Source organism: Lampris incognitus, unplaced genomic scaffold, assembly GCF_029633865.1.
Source record: "Lampris incognitus isolate fLamInc1 unplaced genomic scaffold, fLamInc1.hap2 scaffold_245, whole genome shotgun sequence".
Taxonomy (NCBI): domain Eukaryota; kingdom Metazoa; phylum Chordata; class Actinopteri; order Lampriformes; family Lampridae; genus Lampris; species Lampris incognitus.
Genome location: NW_026611203.1, coordinates 20,001 through 22,500, shown reverse-complemented (window position 1 = coordinate 22,500; position 2,500 = coordinate 20,001).

The following is a 2,500-nucleotide window of genomic DNA, read 5'->3' as shown; positions in this document are numbered from 1 at the left end:
CAACCAACCTTTTCTCTCTCTCTCTCTCTCTCTCTCTCTCTCTCTCTCTCTCTCTCTCTCTCTCTCTCTCTCTCTCTCTCTCTGTCTCTCTCTCTCTGTCTCTCTCATTTTCTTCATTTATCAGCCCGTCAAAGTAGTCCTTCCACTTCGTAGCACACTCTCCTCGCTTGGCAGCACATTTCCATCTGTATCTTTGATCGCCCTAACTTGTCGCACATCCTCGGCAGCTCGGTCTCTCTGTCTAGCCAATCTGTACAAGTCTTTTTCTCCTTCCTTAGTGTCTAACCTGTCATACAGCTCACCGTACGACTTTTCCTTTACCTTTGCCACCTCTCTCTTTGCTTTACGCTGCATCTCCTTGTACTCCTGTGTACTTTCTTCATCTCTCTGACTATCCCACTTCTTCTTTGCCAACCTTTTCCTCTGTATACTTTGCTCTACTTCCTCCTTCCACCACCACCACCACCACCACCGCCAAGTCTCCTTGTCTTCCTTCCTCTGTCCCGATGACACACCAAGTACCTTCCTAGCTGTCTTCCTCGCTATTTCTGCAGCGCTTGCCCAGCCATCTGGCAACTCTTCACTACCACTCAGTGCCTGTGTTAACTCCTGCCTGAACTCCACACAACAGTCTTCCTTCTTCAACTTCCACCATTTGATCTTCGGCTGTGTCTTCACTCGCTTCCTCATGTTGGTCTCCAAAGTCATCTTACAGACCACCATCCGATGCTGCCTAGCTACGTTCTCCCCTGTCACCACCTTGCAGTATGCAATCCCTTTTACATCGCGCCTTCTACACAAGATATAGTCCACCTGTGTGCACTTTCCTCCACTCGTATACGTCGTCACCCTGTGCTCCTCCCTCTTCTTGAAATATGTATTCACCTCAGCCATTTCCATCCTTTTCGCAAAATCGAACACCATCTGTCCTTCCACATTTCTCTCCTCGATTCCATACCTTACCATCAACTCCTCACCACCTCTGTTCCCTTCAGCAACGTGTCCATCGAAGTCCGCTCCAATCACCACTCCCTCCTCCTTGGGTACCCTTTCCACCACGTCGTCCAACTCAACTCCAGAATTCTTCTTTTTCGTCCATCTTACACCCGACTTGCGGGGCATATGCGCTGATAACCGTCAGCAATACACCTTCGATTTCCAGCTTCATAATCCTCACTCTGTCTGACACTGTGTTCACCTCCAGCACGCTCTTGACATACTCTTCCTTCAGAATGACCCCTACCCCATTTCTCCTCCCATTCGCACCATGGTAGAAGAGTTTGAACCCACCTGCGATACTCCTGGCCTTACTCCCCTTCCACCTTGTCTCTTGTCACCTTTCTTCTTTCCATCACGTCAGCCAGCTCTCTCCCTTTACTAGCCATAGTGCCAACATTCAAAGTTCCGACTGACTCTCACCTCCACACGCCTACCCTTCCTCCTCTCTAGCTGCCTCTGGACATGCCTTCCCCCTCTCCTTTTCCTTCGCCCAACAGTAGCCTAGTTTCCACCGGCACTCCGCTGGTTAACAGTACCGATGGCGGTCGTCGGTAACCCGAGCCTCGACCGATCCGGTATGGAAATCTTATTTATGATCCGCATATTTGATTTGGCAAAGATTTGACGCCGGATGCCCTTCCTGACGTAACCCTCCCCATTTGTCCGGGCTTGGGACCTGCACTAAGAATGCACTGGCTTGTGCATCCTCAGTGGCTGGGTTGCACGCTTTTCTATGTTTGCCCCTCACTTTTGTGGCGTGAACTATCAATTCTAGTAATACAGGTGTGTTTATGTTAGGTATCACAGACACACGCACACGCACAATATATGTCCAAAAGTATTGACATAACTGACCATTACACCTACAGGAGCTTTTCTGACATCTCATTCTGAATCCATAGAAACCCATATTCCACGAAGCTCCCGGCGCACAGTTTTGGTGCCGATGTTAATGCCAGGAGAAGTTTGGATCTCTGCAGTTATTGAGTGAACAGAGCGTTGGCGACTTGAGTTGCTGTTGTTCCTAAAGGCTTGCGCTTTTCAATAATATGATGATATATGAAGCATAGAGAGTAAACGGGATAGATACCTTTTGAACAGCACCCTGTAGTACAGCACTTTGAAGGTACATATGTCGTCACTTGCTGTAGTGGTTTTTACTGATGGGCGTGGCCAGGTTTTCAGAAGCCTCTCAGTTGTCAATGTGAGAGCCAGGGGACGCGTCTGCCGTACGTTTAGGGTTAGGGTTAGGTGATTTCTCTGGTAGGGCTGCTTACACCACACCCCGGACTGGATTTGTTGCGTGTTTGTGTCCTGATCGATGGGCCAACTTAACACGCCTTCGGAGGGTGTCCGCCGGCCGGCTTTGCCGGCGTTCGGGCGGTCGGTTCCTCCGGTCTGGCGGATCGATGTCCTTTATTTAATGTTCTTAGTGGCGAGCAGAGTGCGGAGTGGGAGGGGCTCTACCGCGTAGTCGTCCTCTCCGTTGCACAGCTCGACA